Genomic DNA, 23,781 nt, shown 5'->3' with positions numbered 1-23,781 from the left:
GGAATATTAGCTCAGCATTGCATGTGTCTAGTCTAATTTTTTTCCCTCTGAGAAATGCTACTGGTTGTGCTGGCATTGAGACAGAAGGCTGTAAATTCCTATCTTCCATCAGTACCGTTGACCTTAGAGCAAACCCCACAACTGGCTACAGGCATTCAACATCCATCACTGCTCCTGAAACCTAATCTTTCAGGGAAGGACAGCTGCAGTGGACAACAGTTAAGCAGCTTTCAAAGATACATTCTGCCATTTGAACAATTTAAAAAAAAATGAAACCAATAAACTTCCATTTTAACTACTGACTTTAAAACAAAATTGCATGGTTTTCTTTTTATAGTTAATATTTATCTTCTGAAATTGTTAAAGTGAACATTCCAAGCCAAAAACACAAAACTGCCCTTTGAAACTGGACTTAATCAGAGCAAGCATTTTAACATTGGGTTACAACGTGCCCTGTGAAATGCCTTTAAATCCTGCTGATTTCTCTGCAATTTCTCCAGTTTTTTCCCTTCCAAATCCACTGACAACATCTCCAGGTTAAGAAAGGCGAGTAATCACGTAGCTCATTCAAGAAGCAATAACAGATCCGAGCTAAATTGTAAGAAATAAGCAGAGACCAGACAATAATCAATATGCAAAAGAAATATGAAAAGCCTCGCACAAGCCTGGAGACCAGTTCTTTGCTTATCTCGGAAATCTTATTGTCATGGCACCCAGGCATCAGCTGGCGTGAGAAGCTTGTAGGTTTGACCATCTACAAAATCATATTATACACACCACTTACTGAATTTGAAACATGGTTCCAAGAACATTGAAGAAAACAACCTGGGGATTGCCACATTTTCTTGCTCTATTTCATATAATACATTCAATATATTATTTATGGAGGAATTGTGTACCCAGCAACTTTAACCATGTGAGATAAGTGTTTTCTGGGTTGCTGTTTAAAGGACATGTATTTTCATTGTTTGCAAACCAACATCATTTCCTACCCATCAAAACTCCTATATTTAAATATTCATTAGCAGTTTCAGTATAAAAACCCTAGGTATGCCTAACATAAGTGCAATGGAAATATATATATATTGTGTGTGTGTGTGTGTGTGTGTGTGTGGTCTTACTGAAATAAAAAAGAATTGTCCTTTTAAAGCAAGAATATTATCATTTTTAATAAACTAATTAAAAAGTATTGCTCATTTAGAGTGCTGTTGTATTCTAGAAGTACATGAACACATGCAATCTCACAAGAAGGGATCTCAATAATTTTAATTTTATTAAATTGCTTCAAATTTTATCACGCAAGTGTTATATCCATGTGAGTGTACTTATTTAAAATCATGTTTTTCTTGCATAATTATACATGTTGATGCATACTTACGCTGTTGCACGCAAGACATGATAGGAGAGATATGAGAACGTCTCAAATACCTTTTTTAAAAACCTGAAATACAACATGGGGCATTTAGCTACAAAGACAGTTTTGTAAGTTGCCTCGTTAAGTTATGGAACCTTTTCTTAGAGGTTTCCAAGAAGGACTGAACAGAAATATCCCACCTTGCCTCAGAGCAGAGGTTGCATTAGATAAATGTGGGAATAAATGTGGAGATTAATTTATATGTGGGCCTTTCATTAAACATAACAAAGATTTTTTAAAACAAACAAACAAACAACAAAGATAAAAGTATTAAAAGCTGCTTTTTTTAAAAAAAGTGAGCAATAATTTTTATTGCTTTATTTTCTTACAAATATGGCTTTGTGATTTTTCTTTGAACAGCATTTGCAACATTGTGCATTTACCAAAAAATATTTCTGATGTGCATGATTGATAATCTAATAAGAGATGCCAGTGTTCAGTCACAGTTGAGTGACATTATCAGGGAGACAATGTGGTTCAAATGAATGTATCTTCCGCTGAGTCTGTGCTAGACACAGAACTCCTATGAATGCACTGCAGCTTAAACAACAAGTGAGGCTTGTTGGAAAGGAATTTACAGGCAAAGAACTCTCAAGCAATCTTCTTCTACATCATCAGATTTCCTCAGTAGATGTGGTGTACAGGAGCTCTAAATGTAGCAGATCACAGAGAAAAATAATTCCTCCCCCTTTGCTCCCACTTGGCAAATCACTAATAGTATATGAAAGAATATTTTAAGAACTGTTTCTCCTTTGGGCTCTCACTTGCTATTACATATCCATAAGCAGGTTCCTTGAAAACCTATCCCAAATAAATTAAGATAACAGCCACACACTCCCCAAACTACGTGAACTACCGAGTTTGCTTCCAGTTGTAAAGTGTGTTACATTTTAACACCAGAAGAATTAATAAAACAGAGACAGTACAATACAGTGTAACCTAGTCTCCTAATGCTCAAGAAATATTAGTAAAAATGTATAAAGTGTTGAATTACAAGTAAAGTCTAACAACTGAACCAGCTATTATACATGTCTAGACAGAACTACTCCTCAAAGTAATTCTATGGCAAATATATTACTATCCACTGTAAATGCACTCAAAATTTGTTAAAACCAGGTTCCCAGGAAATTGATCTCCCATACAATAGCTCACTTATTAGCACACCTAATTTTATACTAAAATTATCCACACACAAACACAGCACAAGAGTTGTGCTTTCATCACGCCATCCTAAAATCTTCTGATTTAGCTTTGGTAAATCCTTTCAAAAATAGAATTGCCTCTTAGCTTGATAAATCATGTTCAGTTTGAAAGGAATTCAATATGCAAATGTTTCAGCTGTTCCTCGGCACAAATTGTCTGCCTTGTCAATTTGAAAAAGTGAAAATCAACAAAGGAATACTTGACCTTACAGCCTAATGTCTATCAGGAATGCCATGGTTGGTCGATTTCAAACCTCTGAGAACAATGAGTGGCGCATCTTCAGCCCATATCCTATAAGCGCTGACTAGATTTCAAGCACAACTTTAGGATTCTGGCAATCACTACTGTAGCCTAATTACACCATCAACCTGCACCCACATCATTTTCAGAGTAATCACCATCTTTCCTCCCCCCCCTTTCTTATTTTAGTATTAGGTGAGCAGTGGCATTTCTAAACCTGATATAGGATCTTAGAGCTACCCCTCGCACTGCTAACTCTCCCACCCCAAACCTGGGTCCTTCTTATATCAGCTAATAGTGTTAAATTTGGAACAGTAGATGAAATGAATCCAGACGTCAAAAAGCTTGCGATGACCACCTTTCAGACAGCAACGTCCCTCAACCATAAAGGTAGAAAGGGAAGCATCAAAGCTCCTTATGAGACTTGCCAGTGGGAAACAGCACAAAAATTATCACTCATTCCAACAACATTAGCCTAACCCTTTGGTAATAAATCAGATGTAAGTCTTTATGAAATCGGCACAAAAAATGTCCTTCTAGCAAAAAAGAAAAGAAAAAGAAAAAGAGGAGAGTGTTCTGTACAATGGTATTTGCTGCAAAAGAGCAGTTTATACAGGCCCCTAGTGGCTTACCACTCACAATAGCAGACAAAGGGGTGATCCCTACTTTTTTGCTTGCGAAGTTCTAGTGCCATTGCCAATCCAGTGTGGGAACTGCAGGTGGTCTTTTAAAAGAAAATTGGAGAGTACCTTGTGTTTCTAATCACAAAGTCAGAGCTATTGTCAAATACTTCACAGATTATTTTTTAAAAAAGAAAATGTATCTACCCACACGCAAACCATTGTCCTATTGCTCTTGAGAATATCTCAATTATATAAAAACCACAATAGAATGTTTAACCAATGTCACTGTAATTCACCAAGTAGCAAAATGTTGAGACAGATGAAAATGTATTTTTAAACACAACTGCTTGAAATCTAAAACCTGCATTTCCCTTTCTAAGCGTCATTCCTACCAAAGCACATATAACTCACAATGGATTTCTTAGTGCCATCTGAAAAGCAGAGATTGTCTGTTTCACTAAACCATGTACACAAACCATGTATCATTCTGAATGGAAAATACCTATAAATAACCTACCATACCTCCACAAGTATTATATGAAAAGGTATCTAATTATCTGTCTCCCTTCTCTTTGCAAGAGCTACAGAACCTAGTACTGAAACATGCCTTGTAGGGAACACATCTGATGTTTATAGCAATTTACCAGAGCAGAATTTGACAGCTGAACTTAAGGCACTGACCAGACTATCAATTTCACATTTGAAAAATACCGAAGCCATACAGTAGATCTCAGGAGAACTAATTTAAGGACATTTTGATGAAGCAAATCATCAGGGTCCCTTAAAAGCAGACATATATGTGGCTGGTTTATATTCAGAGGATGAAATCTTTGATTTCTGTTGTTTCTGTTGCTCTGTTGTAGTGTGTAGTCCTTATTTCAAAATGAACAAAAACACTTTTCATAATAAAATTCTACCGTCAAAGAGGGGAGTCCCCCCCCCCAATAATTCTCTTTCTGTTTTTCATGTTGTGGGTATGCATGTCATGGGGATGAAAGAAAATGACAAAAAGGTCACTATCATCTGTCACAATAGAACTTTTGACACTATTTCCAAAGCAAAAAAATCACAGGAAGCAACACAAAACACGCCATGAAAACTCAATGCAAGGACTCATAGATTCTGAAGGAACATAAAATCTTGGTGCTGAACTCTGCTGGGGTGAACACTTTACATGAACAACACCAGGAAAATAATTTTTAGGCAGGTACAAAGAAACTTGATGAGAAATGCACTTCCCAGTGGATTATAAAATATGCAAAACCCTGAAGGGACGAATGCTGGTGACACTGCCCTCTTCCAAAATAACCTGTGGAGAAACAGAACTAACACTAGCGGAAGAGGCGATTGGGGAAAAGGTTATGACTTGTGGGACAGCTAGTCATTGACGGCGGCTTGGGGAAGAGGGCAAAGGAAAAATAAAAAAAACCCTTCACAAGCATTAGGGAGCAACTCAGAAGGCTGGATGGAAGTATTGTGGAAAATAAGTTTCCCTCAAAGGAAACAAGGGTGTACTCTTGTAAACCTTGCCATGCCTCTGTCAAAAGTCCTTGTCTTGGCTGCTTTAAGGATACTGTTATTATTGTTATTATTATTACATAATTCCTGTTTTAGCATATGCGTTTACTTAGGAACCCTATGAAGAAGAAAGAGGGGGTGTTATCTGGGCATCCCAGGGGTTGTTCCCAACCTACCCCCCTCCCCATCACACGCGCGCAGGCGGTTCCCCAATCTCAGCGCACTTCGGACGGCATCTCCTCTCGCCTTTGATTTCTGTTCTTATCTTCCCACTGCGATAAACACCACTCGGGACAAACGAGCTAACTCGGCCATCATCATCATCATCATCATCAACAACAACAAGCCTTCCATCGGCAGGCAGCACCGCACGCCTCCATCTCTCCCTCCCAAGCAAACGGACGGATCTCTCTCTCTCTCTCTCTTCCCCTGGACACCAATCCTGGCACGCACCAGCCCAGCGTTCTTCCCACCACACCGCCTTCAGATTCCCCTTATTGTAAGCTCTCCTGTCTGGAGATTAGACCCCGGGGCTACCGGAGGGGGGGGGAGAGAAGAAGAGTAGCTGAGAAATGCACATGGCTGTCTCTCATGCACACATCATGCACGCGCGCGCACGAGCGCGCAAACACACACACACACCACACCAGAGCAGGGGCTGGAAGAAAGAAATGGGTCAGCAGCAGCAGCGGGGAGAATTACCTGGTCATGCTGGCTTCCCGTCGGCTCCCCTCGCAGCAGCAGCAGCGCCGCCGCTGCCCCCGCCGCCGGCCAAGCCCTCCTTGCCGGGCGCTGCTTCTTGGCAGGGCTCCCCTTCCTCTCCTTTCGCCTTCTTCCTTCCTCTTGCTGCTGCTGCTGCCGCCACGGCCACCTCTGCTCCTCTTTCCCCCGCTGCTGCTGCTGCTGCCGCCGCCGCTCGTCTCCCGGGAGGCCGATTTAATCCAAAGCCGAGCGAGCGGCTGCCAGCCGAGTCCCTCCTTCCCCTCCCGCGACGCCCCCAAGCGCCCGGGGGTCTCTCGCCGCCCTCTCACGGACCGTCCAAAGCGGGGAAGTGGATGGGAGTCCGAGGGGCCGGCGGCATCCAGGGAGCGGGGAAGCCGGCGGAACTCCCCGGGCTGCCGGGTCTCCCTGGCCGGCTTCTTGCTGCTGCTTGTACGCTCTCTTCTTCCTTCTTTTTCTTGCTGCTGCTTCTGTTGCTCCCGGGCTCGCTCTCTCTCTGCTCTCCGCTTCACCCTCCTCCTTTCTCCTCTTGCTCCCTCCTCCCTCCCCCTCCCTTTTGCCCCTCTTAATTTAGTCCATTCTTTAGCTACAAATAGAAAAACCGGATCCACTCTCCTCCTCCTCCTTCTCCAAGGAGGGGGAAAAAAGAAGGAAAAAGAAGAAGAGGGAAATTTCCCCAAAGTGCAATGCAGACCCAAAAAGGGCAAGTTGTAGATGGCTCGGATGTTGGAGAGGGATGGAAACAGAATAGGCGAGAGATTTCCCCCAACCTTAAAAAAAAAACCAGCAGAAAGAGGAAAGGAGGGGGAGAATAAAGACCCTTTTAGAGGACTCCTCTGGGAAGAGGTGATGGCTGCGCGCGCTAGCTGAGGGACCAAGTAAGAGGGATGCTCCCCATCTCCTTTCCTTCCTCTCTCTCTCTCTCTCTCTAGGTGATATTTATATAGAGAGAGGACATAATATATATTATTGCTAAATCCTCTTAGGCTGTGCAGATCACAGGATTTGAGTGCCCCCCCCAGCAGTGTTGTGAGAAGCTTGTTGCAGAGCCCGGCTGTTTTTAGGCGAGTGGGAAGCGGGTGGAGAACGGCTGAGCCTCTCGCCCTTGCGCGCCTGGCTGGACCACAGACGGACGGAGGACGCGAGCAGCGAGGAAGGCGCACAGGCGCAACGCCGGAGCGCGCCGGGCAGCAACGGTGCGCTGTGTGGGGCGGAGTGGGGGGGGGGAGGGAGATTGGCAGGGACGGTGACGTCACTCCCCGTTATCTCGCTGTACCAGCCCAGAAAGGACCTCCCCCTTTCTCTCCCCCTCCCCACCTCTTGTGCCAAACACACACAGAGCTACACGCGCACGCCCCGCGTTTGCAAGAAGGCGAGAATCTTGTGCGCCCGTGTTTTCCCTCGGAGAAGCACGCACGCTTTCAAACGCGAGCGAGCGAAGCAGCCGGTTGGGTGCCTTCTCGCTTTGCACCCCGCCTTCTCTCCGCCCTCTTCTGTGAATTTTGCGAGAGCTCCTTTCCTCCTCCTCCTCCTTGCAGCTGCCCTCACGTCTTTGAGGACACGCGGTGCAACCTCCCAGACGTTTTTTTAAATGGAAACTTCGTGCGCTAGGGAGAAATCGTGTGGGAGAGATGATAGTTCGGGTCAGGTGGTCCGTTTTCCTGGAGTTAAAGGCCGTTTGGGAGGAGTCGTGTGGCTGCAATCCGAACCCTGCTTGCCTGGGAGTAAGCCCAACGGAGTTCAGTAGGGGTTACTTTTGAGTAGACGGGACTACGACTCTGTTGCACATCGGTTCCCCACCCCTAGAAAAGAAGGGCGTAAGGTTGCTTTAAAGAGGCGAGTGACAAAATGAAGCCCGTTACTTCATTCGGTTTATAAACCTTAAACTGTCAAGCAAATGAAACCTCAGTTTTGCATTATTCAAGAAAATTGCTGTCTTGGGGTCATTTACATTTGTTGTATATGTAGTACCGTTTACGTAATAATAATCATAATTGGGTGGAAACATGGTGCTATTTATATAAACAACAGCATTTCTTATTGGTAGTTTAAGTTAAATAACAGTAATTTGCTATTAATTACAATGTTCGGGTTTCTAAAAAGAAACCATGAGACTTCGGAATGCTTTTTTTTAAAAGCATCACAAATCCTTGTAAGAAAACAAACACACACTAACAGTGTGAACCACAAATGCAAAAGCCATTTCACCACCAGGTCCTGCTACGCCCCCACACTATTATGAAGTATATTCAGAAATAGATACAACTAATTCCTCAAGGTCAAAGTCCAAATATTCTGCAAATCTCTCCCAAAAGTTAATCCTTGCAGAGTTTCAGCGTGACCCTTTTTGCTTCACTGATGACCCAATTCTACACACAGCTTGTGCGCGGGATGAACCAGGGATCCGATCTGTTACTTGTGTTCCACTCATTTCCCTCTGCAAATGTTTAAAGGATAGATAATAAAAACAGGCTGACTTGTGGCTTATTTCTGCAACCCCTGAAGGGCTGCTTACAGGAGCAACCGGACAATGCCAAGACATGTGTTCATTACCATTTAATCTGTCTCCAATGGACTACCAGTTACTACTGGTCATTGAAACCGTATACACATGAAGTTAGCCATAATCCATATCTGTCCTATAGTAATGAAAGAAGAAATGCTTCCATCCAATCTGAAAAAGTTAAACCACATTCACTCCACAGTTAAGCTGATGTGTACATTTGAAACACCCATTGCACATGTACAAACGACGGCTTCGTGAATAGGAATTGGGGGGAGTGCAGGCATGGGATTAGATTAAAGACAAGGGGGGGGGGTGTCACCTTGCTGCCCCAAAGCCACTCATGTGTGCATAGACTAACTGCCTTAATTGCAGTTACAGATAGGTAGCCATGTTGGTCTGCCATAGTCAAAACAAAAAAAAATTCCTTCCAGTAGCACCTTAAAGACCAACTAAGTTAGTTCTTGGTATGAGCTTTCGTGTGCATGCACACTTCTTCAGATACACAAGAAGTGTGCATGCACACGAAAGCTCATAAAGAACTAACTTAGTTGGTCTTTAAGGTGCTACTGGAAGGAATTTTTTTTGTTTTGCCTTAATTGCAGAGATTCACACTGAGGAATACAGAAATATTAGTAGGCGATAGCCACACACGTTGTGTTAGCACGCTGAATTATCCCATTCCTTTCTCCTCCATCTTTTGTTCTCAAAAAGCTACTGGCCTGCCACATCCTTGTGGCAACTTGATACTACATTCCATTTCTTAGTCTGTCTCAGGGCATTAAAGCAACAGTTAGTCCATTTGCCTACAAGAACACAATGTTTCTGTGTATATACTACAGAAAATGCTACAGCTGTGTACATTTATAAACAATTTGTTCTATATTTTTCAAATATACATTTGTAAGCACTGTATAGGAACATGTAAGGTGGGTGAGCTGACAGAGTCCTACTTGCACTTGCCTGTGAAAGGCCTTCAAGCACTGCTGGCCGCGAAGACAAATTGTCAGCGTACTGTTTTCCACAGATACACAACACAGAGAGAACAGGAAATGGGATTGCTGGAAGGGCAGGGGAGGGTACAGTGCATTGCCTCAAAATGTTTTGTGAACAGGCGTGTTCATTTCCATACTTCGGGATTCTTTGGGCCCCACAGATGTGGAAACAAAACAGTAACAAAGTTTGAATGAGAAGTCTGAAACAAAACGTAGGCTTTTTACACATCCAAAGTGTAGCCAGCTCATCCCCTTTTGCCTGCAGTAGTCAGGCCATCCCCTTTTAAAAATTTGTTTTCAAAACAAAAAGATTTGTGTTCTAAGTCTGGCCTGCACTATTTGTTCCATCTCTCCAGTTTAATTTTCTACAGAGCAGCTAATACTGATTTGGTTTATTTGCTTGCTTGCTTAAAAGAAAAGTGTCCTCACAGGTGAATGATATTTTTTTAATAAATCAGCTTAATGTTAGATTAATACACTAGAAGTGTTGCTGGGGATCACATAACTGCTATTTCAGTTATGCCATATTTGTGAGTTTCTGGTTGGCTACTGTAAAAACAGAAAGCAATATAGACCTCTGGTGCAGCAGGGTGCTTCATACGTCATTATGCATAAATGCTTAATTATTGAGATCAGTTATGCATGCTAGGCATTGCATTCAACAAAGTTCTGCTCAGAACAGAACCCACTGGAATTATTGGACCTGTTAATCATGTCCATTAATATCAGTGAAAACATACCGGCAAAATTGTAAAAAAAAGGGACACCTAAAGAAAAAACAATACGGTGATTGAAACAAGTACCCATGTACCGATGGATACTATTTTGAGTCTGGTCCTATTAAGATAGAATTTGTTCAGTCTTCAGGTAGATGTTTGCATTATGCCCAGCACAAGCCAGCCCCTCTTGTCTCAGAAGTACATTTCACTGTGTTCAATGGGCCTTACTCCCAGACAAGTATGCATACCATTCAGCCTTAATTATCATTGAATAGGCCTTTCATCGGGACGCGGGTGGTGCTGTGGTCTAAGCAACTGAGCCTAGGGCTTGCCAATCAGAAGGTTGGCAGTTTAGATCCCCGCAATGGGGTGAGCTTCCATTGCTCAGTCCCAGCTCCTGCCAACCTAGCCGTTCAAAAGCACATCAAAGTGAAAGTAGATAAATAGGTACCGCTCTGGCAGGAAGGTAAACGGCGTTTCCATGTGCTGCTCTGGTTTCGCCAGAAGCGGCTTAGTCATGCTGGCCACATGACCTGGAAAAACTGTCTGTAGACAAAGGTTGGCTCCCTCAGCCAGTAAAGCAACATGAGCGCTGCAACCCCAGAGTCGTCTGCAACTGGACTTAACTGTCAGGAGTCCTTTACCTTTATTTAGGCCTTTCATATGATTCTGGAACAGAAGCAGACTTCAATGAAAAAAGACATGAAAGTGGAATTCTACTTTTGCCTGACCGATAATGAGATTGCATCGAAAGTTTGTCAAGAAAATGCAAGTACAAAACACACCTATCAAAATGTATTCAGATATAATTTTGAATTTATCTTGTTTATTTGTCATCAGACAATATTATGAAACCTGTGCTTGCCAATATTTCATACGCTGTAATGCATATTTATTGGATGAATAAATTGTGCATTTTGAAAGCACTTTGTTTTGCTAAGATGTCTTTTGCTAGCGTTCATTCAACTTTAAAGAGTTCAAACAGAAAACCTGTTGTGAATGCTGAAATAAAAGGCTTGTGGTTATAATGGAAATGAAAACTATCATTATCTCCTACTACAGGGCAAACCGTAAAATGGACTTAGTTTAAGGTTCTCAGAGTTTTAAACTTGAGTTTTCCTCATTCATCATAAAAGAGGTCTAGTTTTGAGTTTGGTTTTGGTTTGGTTTTGGTTTCAAATTAACATGGTTTTTAGGTTTTGCAATAACATACATGCATAGTAAAGCTACCACGCATTCTGATGTAGTATGCATTTTGGAAAACTGGTGGAATTTCGCTAGATTATTTGATACTGTGGAAACACCTCAGATTTAGGTGCCAGTTGCTGCCTTTCAGTCTGCTACACCAGGGCTTGGGTGCTCACCTTGTTAGGAAAACTTTATTTAAGAAACAAATAAAAGTTCCTGGAAGCTTTCAAGAGGGTTCCAGGATTTTGTTTAGTGTGTAGGAGTGGCACTCTAGGCTTGATTGGTGTCAGCTGGAGGTGCAAATAAAGGGAGGAAGTTGCAGGCTGCAATTCCTGCACGAGGAAAGCACACACACACATACACTGTCAGCACGCACGCTGACAACAAGGTTGGAAGTAAGACAATGAGTGCTGCTGATACTGTGAATTTTGCTGTCTCAGGATTGTTAATCACTGGACTGAGATTATACCATGCTGGAGAGATAAAGAAGGAATGCAAATAGCTTGTATATAATTGTAACGGAAATGCTTGTGCAACCAGTCAAGCAATAAAGCAGCTCTTGACTGTGAATTTGAGTATGGCTCCTGTTCTTGTCCTCTGCCTCCAGGGAAAACTCTGCTACAAACAGTAAGAAGTGGTTTTACTGAGGTGCCACCACACTAGCAGAGTAGCACAGCAGAAGTGTGTGGGTGATAACCTCTAATACACCCACCCATGTTGCTGGACTCCAGTTCCCATAAGGCCCAGACAGCACAGCCAATGGTTAGAGATGATGGGATACTGAATTGCCAAAGGTTCCCCATCCATTATGCTACACCATAATAGCCTGAGATGGGGGAAATGTTGTCAGCTGTTTCTCCCCTTTTGTATTATCTGTGAAGGGGGAGGGGTAGACATGGCCCTGGGCACACCATGCAATGATATGTCCATTTCCTGCATGGCTAATGGGAAGGCATAATTTGTGTGGCCAATGGGAAGACATCACTTGACCGGTGGCAGAAGTGGAGTGACCGTAGATGCTTGGAGGTAGGGCAGCCAATGTTGCTACATCAGCACTTCCTCTTTTCATAAGCTCATGGCTCTCTTATGCTGGTGTTCCCGGTATAGCAGCTACTAGCTATCAGGAATGAGCCAGCTCCTAGTGGAACTTTACAGCCTGCTGCAGAACGGAGAGGGTTAGATCTGACACAGGCTGAACAGTGGTCAGTGCACAGTGCTGCTCCTCCACCCCTGGGAATGCTGGTTGCAGAGGAATGACTGAGAGCAGGCTGGAAAACAGCCAAAGCTCTCAGGAGGCTGGAACAGGCTCGGAGACAGTCTACAAGAGCAAGAAGAGGTTGGAGCTAATCCAATAAGTCTGAAGAGTCGATGAATGGGGGGGCTGCTAGATAGGAAGCAAAACAAGAGATGTAAGGGGCAAAAGTTCAATATTTTCTGTAGACAACGGAAGCAGTCCTCAGAAGGGTTATCTTGCGTGATAATGCCGGAGGCTGCGTTAGAACTGTCTGGAGCTATCTGTTTGCTTTCGCAATAAATCTTCCTTTTTAATTACCTACGCTTACTGTGTTATTAAGCTGGGAACCTGGACTCCTGACACTAGCAATCCCAAGTGGACTGTGGGACTGACCTTTTACAAATTAAATGTACACCTCAACGATAATCCACAGCAAAATAGAATAATAGGCTTGCTCAACATGACTATGCATACCTGGCCGGTCTCTGCCTCGTTTATCTCCCTCATAGCTCGGCTGGAATTCAAACTGGCCTCCCTTTGCCCTGTCAGCTACAGGAGAAGGGGGAGGCAATCTCCACTATACTTCTTCCTCTTGATTCCAATCACTGACACCTTAAATGCCATGTACACCTTAACCAAAAATGCACTCTCCATTCTTTAAAATCAACTTATCACAATTCACATTATAGCATTTGTAGGTGACTGATTCTTATGTGTTGGATACAACAAAGTCATACTCAGAGTAAAGGTAAAGACAAAGGGACCCCTGACCATTAGGTCCAGTCATGACCGACTCTGGGGTTGTGGCGCTCATCTCACTTTATTGGCTGAGGGAGCCGGCGTACAGCTTCCGGGTCATGTGGCCAGCATGACAAAGCCACTTCTGGCGAAGCAGAGCAGTGCACAGAAATGCCGTTTACCTTCCCGCCAGAGTGGTACCTATTTATCTACTTGCACTTTGACATGCTTTCAAACTGCTAGGTTGGCAGGAGCAGGGACTGAGCAACGGGAGCTCACCCCGTAGCGGGGATTCAAACTGCCGACCTTCTGATCAGCAAGTCCTAGGCTCTGTGGTTTAACCCACAGCGCCACCTGCGTCCCTCATACTCAGAGTAGCCCCATTCAAATCAATGTGCTTAGGAACATACTATAACTAGGTGCCCTGTACCAAATCAGACCAGTGGCCCATCTAGTTCAGTATTGTCTACAATGCATGGCAGCGGCTTTCCAGGGTTACAAGTAGGCATCTCTCCTACCCTCCCTGGACATGCTGAACCTGGGACCTTCGACATTAAAAGCAAAATTTTCCCTGGACATTTCAGTGATTGCCACCTGGACGCTGCTTAAGGGTGAATACTGGCTATGTCTGGAAAATGTCGGATGTATGCCAACCCTATGATACATCCCTATGTGGTGGTGGTGGTGGTTTTTTTAAAAAAATATATTTACAACTTTCAGTATACATGCTTTTATTTCCCGTTCATAGCACATACTCTATTGCAGCCTAATAAACCTTGATCCTACTTCATCAGTCTCAAATCTCCATGGATTTTTATCGTGTGATTAATTACCAGCTTCCTGGAGTCTTTTTACTTTCTTCAATTCCTTTACTACAAAGAGCCGAGATAAAAATAGCAAGCATGGCAAAAAATAATGAAAAAAAGTAAAATGTACTCAGAATCTCTTTCTTCTTCAGACATGCTTTCCTTTAAGTACCAAAGGTTTATCATTTGAAAGATTTATAAGAATCATGAAAGTTTAAAAGATGAAGATAAACCACTGAATGACTCCTTAGAGATACCAAATTAGCACTTAAAACATACACATATCGAAGGTATATTTGCAGAGTTTATTATTTTTGTTTACTGGCAAATGTATATACTTATTAGCTTAGTAGTTTGTAAGTTTTGGTATTCGCCAGATGCAGCAAAAGGGCCTTGCGAGCTATAAATGAGAATTCTAAAGGTGCAAACAAAACAACTGGGGGTCTGTTTCTCTTAGTCACTTAGAAATCCAGGGCTTAATGTGTGTGTTAATGGAGCTTTATGACTAATCACCTGTTAGATTTCAGCTGACAGCTTGTCACGCTGTAACTGTAAATAATAAAAATGCATGGCTATCTTAATGTATGCAAGTAAAGAAAGAGGAGAGGGAGAATATTCCATAATTTTACTTTGATATGGCGCAGCTCCAATATTTTAATGCATGCACTAGTGGCTCCACTCGTAGAGGCCCAAGAAAATTTGTGGACAACTTCCTTCAAATTGTCTGACTTCAAATTTAGACCACCTCCCACCCCGTTCCACCCCCAGTACAAATGAGCGTGCTAATTTACACACATGAATTATTCATAAATTCCTGAGGGTACCCTCAACCTGCATTCTTCATCCTTTCCTCCAAATAGCACATAGCAACTTCAGAGTCCTAGGCAAAGGTAAAGGGACCCCTGACTGTTAGGTCCAGTTGTGGATGACTCTGGGGTTCTGGCACTCATCTCACTTTATTGGCTGAGGGAGCCAGCGTACAGCTTCTGGGTCATGTGGCCAGCATCACTAAACCACTTCTGGCGAACCAGAGCAGCACATGGAAATGCTGTTTACCTTCCCACCGGAGCGGTACCTATTTATCTACTTGCACTTTGAGGTGCTTTCCAACTGCTAGGTTGACAGGAGCAGGGACTGAACAATAGGAGCCCACCCCCTTGTGGGGATTCGAACCACCGACCTTCTGATCGGCAAGCCCTAGGCTCTGTGGTTTAACCCACCCTCTGTTAGCAAGTAGAGTCACATGCACTCTGACAGCAAGGGGCACTTTGGTGTCACTTTCCCACAACTTCAAGTTTCATGTATTCCCCAACATGACAAGGTATGAATTGCTACACTGTGTTTCAGGACTCTCCTCCACCTTAAGTTAGGTATTTAAAAAATCATGTGTTTCTTTTGTTATGGTTTTTGAGGGCAATTCTATTCTACTGCAATAGGTGAGGAAACTGGAAGAAGAAAACCACGCACATAAAGATATTGATCTTGCAAAAATGCTGCTTAAATTTATCAGTTACTTGTCATATCTAAGAATCTCAGTCAAGAACCTGCTCTCTCCATTTCATGTGAGAAAGGAGTGTAGAGGATAAAAAAACACTTGTCTGTTTTCATAATAGACAAATTGCTTTCCTTGCCATCACCACAAATTACATCAGAGGTCAATTAAAATAAAAACCCACATGTTTACAAAGTTAGGATCTTCCTTGTGACCCAGAAAAACTGACCCCCCCAACATTGCAGCTAACATTTTGCACAAAACGTACTAATCCATTTTTTGGGGTCACTGAGACCTCAACTTCAACAGCAAATGTTGGCAAGCAACCTGAACTCTCACCTTTAGCAGCTGCCCAGAGTTAATGGCAACTCTACATTCAGAACCTTTTGCTGTTCATGGAAAAATCTCTGAAAAACATGTTGTTAAGAGTTGTCATAAACTCTTCTAGGGCACAATGTCAGCGCCCCCCTCCAAAATAATCAATAAGCTCCTCAAATTTGAGCATTACCTTCAATGCCAATGTAGCAATGTGAGAGACAAGCCTTCCCCTTTGCACAACCTATGGGATATAATTACCAACACACTCCCACAATGCTTTGTGCCATGCAAGAATGCTACAACTGATGAGCAATTAGTGCCATTCAGATGAAGATGTCCAGTGAGGCAGTATCCACCATCCAAATCCACAAGGTAGGCATAAAATTCTGCCTGTGTTGCTACTCAAAAACACCATCTGTTTATGGTGTAGATATATATTTGGGGAAGGAAGGAAGTGTCTCAGAGGTTGAAAACTTAGGCTGAGAAACTGGCAGTGCATGCATTCCCCCAGAGTTCCTTTCTCACAAATCCAGAAGTGTCAAGAGCAGCATTTTGGTTTTCAGTAATATTTGACACATGTTTTCAAATCTGCTCATGTGTTTATACACAAATCGATGTATCTCACATTCACATTCATTGCAGTTCTCCTGCTGGAGACAATTGGGCACCCAACAAGTAATTTCCTAATTACTTAGAAAAAGAACCAAGAAACATCAATCAAAATAAATATATATGCTTATTTACACAAAATTGCAAACAGTGAATAAAATGTCATAGCTTGGGGCACGGATAAACTAGCAGGATGGCTAGTTGTGGCATCCTACCCAAACCCATGTTGCCTCCACAATAAGCTTAAACAATTCATAATACAGAAAAGGAGACAGCTTAAAGGCGGAAGTTTAACAGCTGTCAATGGTATGAACAAAGAATCTCTTCCTAGTAGATCTACATGTAGAGAACACCTGCTTCATGTTGTATCTCTTCTAGTCCTGCAGTTGTGAAATGTGTTGACTGTGCATTGGCTGGCCATGTGGCGTATGCTATGGATGCAAGAGCTATGAAATATGGTACTAGTAATTCACAAATCATGTTTATTGCACTTCTATATCATACAGCACTATTATACAAAATTAGACCCCACAGATGTCTCTTGTAGGTTTTTGCACTTTACTTTGTGAAGCTTTCTATTTATTTCAAAATATTTCTAGATCATTTAGTGTGGGGTTTTTTTAAAAAAACAAAAAACAAAAACAAAATCAACAACCCACCACCACCACAACTAGTGATTTTTTAAATAAAAAAACTATTTCATTTTAAAAAACTAAAAGCAGTCTACCAACAATGCAAATAACATTTAAAACACCAAAACAGTATTTTTAAAAGTCAGAACCAAATACCCAGTGATATACGTCCAAACTTATGGACAGCCTGTGCAAAAAGATACATCTTTATATATTGTTGACTTGGATGATGTCTGCATAACTATATTGTTTACTGGGAAAGGGAAGGTCTTAATAAAGGCATGATTATCCCGAGTTGCAAATGGTGTCATGCTTAATACTTTCCATCAATTATTTTAATTGCATGGCTTTGGGAAGGTAAATCTGACCATTTCCTTTACATTCACTCTTTGCTCTCCATTTCTCCCAGCCTTTCATTTATCCTTCTACTGTTTCCCCCATTTCCCCAAAGCTATCTTTTATTAGCACACAGCTTTGCATCTGCCCCTTTCAGTCTCTGTTCCCCAATTCCTAGCGTCATCTTGCCCACCCATCCCTCCTTCGGGTATCTGTAACATCACTAGAGCCCTGTGAATGAACAAGGAGGGCTCACAGCTTGAAAAGTAACAGCACATTGACCAATTCTCTGACGTTTCCCCCGTTCTATATTCTGTAAGTCAGGTGCTGTCTAAATTTGCTTCAGCTTAACACTGATTTGCAGTAAACTGATAAGACAGAGGAAAAACTGCTGCTGTGCCATGGTTTCTAAAACATAGTCTTATGCATACTGAGATTTGTGGCAGGATATTCTTGCCTGCCTGCCTGCCTATTTATTTATGATATATTTGCTTTGTGGTTTTTTGTTTTTTTATATTACTACCAAGCACTAACGGTCTTCTAGGATTTCCAATTACTGGAAATTAGTAAGATAAGTTGCTGCTGGATTGTTTCTTCACTGCTGCCAACAACAGGGCTGATGGGCCAGTTGAAATGGCTTCATGGACTGGATCTGGGTCCAGGTGCCTGCCATTTATTCAGTTACGGATTAAACCCACAATAGCCAAAACAATTTGCTGACTGTGTGTGACTTTCCCAACCCATGTAACTATAACATTAGGAGAACAAGAATCAGCTACCATTAAACTGTGAGGGTTTTTAAGAAAATGGAAAGGGGAGATTAAATCTGCCTCACTGCATGCTAATTTTTGGTAGGGCTTCAATTTTTGGAGGGGGAAAAAGTGCGCTTCCATATTAAACTAGCTCTGCAAGGGAGATCATGCATTAGTCACAGTTCCACAATGGAAGGAGATTTATTTTTTCAAGAAGGGAAGTAAGTTCTCTTGAGTTCTGTTAACACAAAAACATTCAGCGTCAACCACAGCAGATGTATTTTCAGGTCAGAGCTGAAGTTCAAACCAGTCCCGTGTGTGGATTTCATGTACTTGACTGCCACAGCAAACTGTTCAAATTGCTGGCAAGCAAACTTCTTGGAGCTTGAGCCTGAAAACTTAAATGGTATTTTCCTTATGCATGAATAACTTCTGTCCATTCCAAACTTTGGATGTAGCACAGAGCCCCCCCCCCCCGCCAAAGGTGAGTAAGGAGGCACTGGGCTTTGGGAAGGAGACACGGGGGCTTGGGCAGAGTCCTAGAGTCCTCCTACCTCCTTCCCAAATCTGGGAAATGGCTAACTAGGCTTCGGGAAGAAAGCAGGAGGACTCAAGAAGCATGTCAGAGCCTTACACCTCCTTCCCAAAGCCTAAAAAGGTAAAGGACCCCTGACAGTTAAGTCCAGTTGCAGACGACTCTGGGATTGCGGCGCTCATCTTGCTTTACTGGCCGAGGGAGCTGATGTTTGTCTGCAGACAGTTTTATAGGGTCATGTGGCCAGCATGAATAAGCCATTTCTGGCAAAACCAGAGCAGCACATGGAAACGCTGTTTACCTTCCTGCTGGAGCCGTACCTATTTATCTACTTGCACTTTGACATGCTTTTGAACTGCTAGGTTGGCAGGAGCTGGGACAGAGCAATGGGAGCTCACCCCATCGTGGGGATTCGAAACGCCAACCTTCCGGTCAGCAAGCCTAAGCAGCACAGTAGTTTGGACCACAGCACCACCCATGTCCCAAAGCCTAATGCCTCACTTATGGGGCTTTGAGATGGCATTCCTTCATCTCAGCACCTAGTCCACTCTCTTTGTCCAAACCAATTTCATTTTATTTTTGTCTACCATAGTAATGTCTTTCAAGGCACATAAAAAGATGGCCATGTTGATGCATAAGAAAAAGCTCCAAAATTTATAGCTGGGTTTGAGGAAGACATTTATTGGAACCAGTGAAAATGTCCCCAAAGTGTGGCAAGCTTTTGAGTTCTGTAGCATCAGGCAAGATGTCACACAAAAGAATGGGGAAACATAAGGGGGGGGGGGGAACAAAAAGCACAAAGCACAAAACTAGGCTGGCTTTTGTAGTCATAAGGTCAGCTTGTAGACCATTCCAGGAGGAAGATTGCTGGCTGAATAAGTCCTTCTAAGATGCTAAAGATGTCAAGTTATACACCTGGGACTCTGGGATAAAGAAGCAATGGCTGGTCCCTGAGAAATCAAAGTGTGAGAAATTACAAATGGGTTTAACTGGACATTTTGGACTAAAGCCTTGTGCCCACAAGAGCAGCTCAGTTATTGTGGAGTGATTCTCCCTTGTTCTGCAGGCTGTTTCTCCCTAAGGACCTCTTCCATAAATAAATGTTCTGCACTCATACATTTAATATTCAATCTGCTTCCCTAAATCACTAGTCTTTAGTTGGTGGGCTTGGACCTGCCCCTGCGTTCCGGCCTGATCTAATGTGGTTCACAACAGTAGCAGTGCCACTAAAAAATACATGGAAAGCACTGAGAAATGGGTGCCCAAATGCATATTTGGGATAAAGGTGTATCCTGGATCTAGCAATACTGAAAACTACTTCCAAATATTATGCAAGAGGGAAAATTAGGTGTAATCGTTTTTGTAAGGCACACTGAGAGAAAAGGTTACAAAGCAGCCTATGAATAAGTCTAAAGAAATAAATGTTTTCTATGCTAGGGCCAGCCCTTTTTCAAAAGTCTTTTTTTGCACCATCAGTCCTAGCCGCCATCTACCTCCTCCTTAATGGTGCTGCCTGCAGCAGGCTGCTTCACCTTGCTGCCTACCAGGGACTGAAAGGCTGGGTAGGGTTTTTTCCAGCACACCGCTTGCAATCTGGATCTATGAGATCCAGTTCATAAATTTGCCCTGGGAAAGGATAAAAGGGAAGATGGAACTGCAATTTTAAGTAAATATTTGGTTCTTCAAATGTAAATCAGACCCTAAAGCTCGGTCGAAGAAAACCTGTAGAGGAAAGAGCTTAATAAAAAAAGAATTCCAGGAGGGGCAGTGGACGATAATGATGAAAGGCTGCAATTGCCACTCTCTCCTGCTTGTTGCAAGCCAACAGCTGATTGATATGAGCGAAAGAAAGGAAGTGGAAGCAACGTGAGCATTTCTCCATAAAGCAAGCTCGGGCTCTCATCTCTGCATCTTCTAACATCCTCTTTCCTCTATAGCAAGCCAATTATTTTCTTTTTAAAGGAGGCCATTCCTTCCCTCAGCTTGAAAGACAGAGGCAGAAAGATGGAAAGGGAAATTATCACTGTTTCTTCCTCCCCTACTGCTGGTCCAAAAATACATGGTCAGTAGTAAGGTGTTGGGGTAGATATATCACAAGCAGCAAAATAAGAAGCCCATTTTAAAATGCATGCTTACATTGGGATTATTATTCACTTTTATATCTTCCTCTGTATTGTACTGTTACTATCCCCCCCCCCCCTTGTGCACTGAATCATTTGGGTACAAAAATAATTCAGTATGGAAGTACTATTGTAGGGAGTTCTGCTAATCAAGATGCAGGTATCCAGCCTGTTTGGGTTGCATTTCACCTAGTGGATCAGGGATGCAGCTTGCACGTGCTCTGGGAGGAGATGATGCTCTGAGGTTTGTTAATTCCTGTAGCAGCAGTGGCCAGTAGCATTTTTAAGGAGTTTCCCCAAGTGCACGAATTGTGCCCCCACCCACCTGAAGAAATCAGATCTGGCTACCTCCATTCATACCCTTGTTACAGAAAGGAGTACTGAATTCATTTTCTATGAAAAAGGCAGGATATAAATTGTTGTAATAAAGTGTTTTGGGCCTGTATTTGAAAAGTTCGTTTGCCAGGTGATCAGATTTTCAAAGCAAGTAGAACTAGCAAAGAGAACAAAACGTACAAGAAGGGGGTCAATCAGTAGCTCAACACCCCTTCCCTAGAGGTCTGTGACTGGAGAATTCTGGTAAAATAATTCCCCCTGATTGAGGGGAAGCTTTGAGAGAAATGTTTCATTTTTGTCCAGAGACATTGTCCACACATTTTTGTTTTGTCTGCCTCATATTAGTTTGAAGGCCCCTGTCTTGGAATAATAATAATAATAATAATAATAATAATAATAATAATAATAATAAATTATTATTACTATTATTACTATTATTACTTGGGGTGATTCATATCCCACTTCGGTACAGAGTAGCCTTGAATCTAAAAAACAATGGCTTTTTAGCCTCTACACAGGCATTTAATTGGAATATCTTGCAAAGAGTTGAAACTTTGGAAGGTTGCCATATTTAAAGAAGTGAAAATCTGGACGCAAAAGTTGAGTTTGTTTCTTTTTTTGCCCAAAGTTCTTGAGTTGTGTTGTTGTTGTTTTGATCAAAGCTGTTGAGCAAAATCTCAGAAAAAATAAAGTTTTTAAACTATTTTTAAGGAAATTCACCTCAAAATCAACACTTTCCCCAGACATTTTAACGGATTTCCATTATTTTCGCCCAGATGCCATTTTTGATGGGTGATTCTGCACATATGGAAAGCCCTAAGGTTGAGCAGTGAAATGATTGTGCATCCCCAATCTTAACCTTTAAGGCTCTAAATGGTCCAGAATACTCTATGTATCATGTCCTTCCATTTCAACTTGCATGGGATACTCAGTTGTCCAGAATGCTACCACCACCCGATGTCCAGTGGGTGAGGACACAAGACAAAGTTTTTCAGTTCCAGAACCTTGCCTCTGCCATGCCCTTATTTAGCATTACAACTTGAAACAAAAACAGCTTTTTGGAGTCGATCACTTTTTGCTTCCTGCTGCACATTCTCATTCGGTTGTTTACATTCTACTTTGAGACTACTTTTAAGGATTGACTGGGTGGTATCCAGCAAATTTTTACTCAGTGTAGATCCACTGAAACAAACGTGCCAGTCTTGGTCCTGTTTCTTAATTTCAGTGAGTGAAACTCTTGAGTAAAACTTAGCTGAATACCACCCGTTGTTTTTGCACGCTGCACTACAAAGTTTCTCCCACAGGAACTTTGACAGAAAGCTGGATTATAAATGTTTAAATGAATAAAAATAATGTATTGCTGCAAAATATCCTGTGCGTAGTTGTCAACTAGTCGTATAATTGAGGCCAATCCTCAATACAGCTGTGGGGACCTTTTTTCAGACAGGAGTGATGATGTCATACTCTAGCGAGTGTAGGAGGTGATAATAAGGCTTTTACATTTACTAGAGAGGAAGTCAGAGAATGAGGGTAGCTTTTCTATAACTGTCAGCTGATTCTAGTTTTATGCTAGATACTGCTGATCTATGGGGGAGGGTGTGCAATGAATCAGCACAGCTGCTTCATGTTTGGACTTGTTCTTTGGGACACAGCTCTGGGGGTGGGTGGGAAATGCCATGATGAGCTCTTATACTTCACAATTTGCCACTGTACCACTGCTGCCAACCTTTCATTATTTCCTTTGTATTCTCGCTTTGGGTCATAGTTACTTGCCAGCTGCCAAACCATCTCATGTTGGAGAATGGCCACATCTTTCTGTATTGTCACAATCAACTGTGATTCACCCAGTGGTCTACTAGTTGGGAATCTCTGATAGATGGGTGAATTTAATATGCGCTCTGGCACTGGATACATTCTGCCTTTCATCCCTTGAGTATCAGCCATAGTAGAAACAGTGAGTCAACTGTGGTACAAAGTGCCACAACTCAAAAGCATCTCCTGTCTCAGAAAGAAACACTAAACACTGCATTTTGTGCTCTTCAGATGGCAGGAAATCTGAACATGCTACAGCCAAGGCATGAAATTTCTAACACCAGTAGGGTAAGCAAGATCTGTTCAGGTACGAAGCTTTCCGACAGAAGATTGTGTTATCTTTAAAGAGTGGGTCCAGGAGCTGGTATTTGGAACCAGAATATTCTGATACAGATTGGAGGTGGGGCTCAAAGGAAGGAAGGAAGGAAGGAAGGAAGGAAGGAAGGAAGGAGGGGAAATAAAAGATACTAGTTCTTTTCAAGGTAAGGGACAAGGAATGATTGTAGGAGGTTGTCATACACTATCCCCATGTCAAAACCCTTCATCGTGTTGGCTACTTTCAGCAAGTTGTCAGATGTTAGAAGAAGCAAAGCCTTTCTCTTGACAGGCTGAGAACCAAGTTTTCAAATTGTGTTTTAAATCTGTGCTATAAACAGTTCATGCCATTTCTGTTTCTAGGTAAGGGTTTTATTTGGGGAACAGAAGGCTACATTTTATTGCCAATTATTTATTTTATTATTGTTTTGCTGCTTATTTTAAATATTATATATTGTATTTTTAACGTTATCTTGTTTGTAAACCCACCCATGTAATATTGGTTGATAATTGGCCAGGTACATTTAACATATAAAAATAAAGAATAGTCTTCTCTTAGAACTTCCTTCAGGGGCTTTTACCAGTTCTTCTACTCTGGAGTGGCGAATGGGATCCATTCGGTG

General features: G+C 42.2%; 1 protein-coding gene across 41 annotated transcripts in view; it reads right to left on the bottom strand.

Moving 5' to 3' along the window:
* Positions 1-23,781, bottom strand: part of PTPRD (protein tyrosine phosphatase receptor type D) — a 1,161,589-nt gene that overhangs the window by 385,642 nt on the left and 752,166 nt on the right. For 9 of the 41 annotated variants that reach the window (XM_083718191.1, XM_083718173.1, XM_083718188.1 and 6 more), the window contains exon 1: positions 5,701-6,223. The exons of the other annotated variants lie outside the window; for them this stretch is intronic. The gene's annotated coding sequence lies outside the window, so the exon portion shown is untranslated. Of the gene's footprint in view, positions 1-5,700; positions 6,224-23,781 lie in introns of those variants that run through there. 41 annotated transcript variants of the gene reach the window in all.

This window comes from Podarcis gaigeae (genome assembly GCF_964106915.1).
Source record: "Podarcis gaigeae genome assembly, chromosome: 17".
Classification (NCBI taxonomy): Eukaryota; Metazoa; Chordata; class Lepidosauria; order Squamata; family Lacertidae; genus Podarcis; species Podarcis gaigeae.
Note: the sequence above shows the minus strand (reverse complement) of the source record. Positions and strands in the feature narration are given on the sequence as shown.